This window comes from Gossypium arboreum, chromosome 10 (genome assembly GCF_025698485.1).
Source record: "Gossypium arboreum isolate Shixiya-1 chromosome 10, ASM2569848v2, whole genome shotgun sequence".
In the NCBI taxonomy this organism is placed as follows: domain Eukaryota; kingdom Viridiplantae; phylum Streptophyta; class Magnoliopsida; order Malvales; family Malvaceae; genus Gossypium; species Gossypium arboreum.
Window position 1 is genome coordinate 103,146,577 of NC_069079.1, and position 874 is coordinate 103,147,450.

Sequence of the window (874 nt, forward strand, 5' to 3'; positions counted from 1 at the left end):
CTTTAATACGAACTGATCAAGCATAATTAGACCTGCTGTAGCTGCAAATACTTTTGAATTAAAACCTAACACTATTCAAATGATACAACAATTTGTTCAGTTTGATGGTTTGCAGGATGAGGATCCCAACGCTCATTTAGCCAACTTCTTAAAACTATGCGATACATTTAAAATTAATGGCGTTTCTGATGATGCCATTCGTCTTCGGTTGTTTCCCTTTTCATTGAGGAACAAAGCTAAACCGTGGTTGAACTCGTTACCACAAGGGTCAATTACTACTTGGGAACAAATGACCGAAAAATTTTTACTAAAATATTTTTCGCCAACTAAAACGACTAAATTACGTAATGGTATCTCTTCTTTTGTGCAGATGGATTTAGAAACACTTTACGATGCATGAGAGAGATACAAGGACCTCTTGAGAAGATGCCCTCACCATGGGTTACCGCTTTGGCTCCAAGTACAAACATTTCACAATGGTCTGAATCCTTCGACTCGGAAAATGGTTCACGCAGCTGTGGGCGAAACCATCAACAATAAAACACCGGAAGATGCCTATGAGTTTATAGAGGAGATGTCACTGAATAACTATCAGTGGCAAGTTATGAGGACAAAGCCAACGAAAACAGTCGGTGTTTATAAAGTTGATTCGGTCACCATGCTATCACATCAGGTAGAACTCTTGAATAAAAAGATTGATGGTTTTCTTAGTTCTTCACAGGTTCACCCAGTAATTCAGTGCGAAGCAAGTAGCGGTGGAACAAACCATTCGGAATACCAACCTTATAGCCACAACATGGATAACAAGCAATTAAAGTACATGGGTAATAATCCTTGACCTCAAAACAATCCATATAGTAACACTTATAATGCA

The 874-nt window shown here is 38.4% G+C and overlaps 1 non-coding gene across 1 annotated transcript; it reads right to left on the reverse strand.

Moving 5' to 3' along the window:
* Nucleotides 1-337: 337 nt before the first annotated feature.
* Nucleotides 338-444, reverse strand: LOC128283285 (small nucleolar RNA R71). The gene has a single exon (XR_008273626.1). It is a non-coding gene; the product is annotated as a small nucleolar RNA R71 (small nucleolar RNA).
* Nucleotides 445-874: the final 430 nt, after the last annotated feature.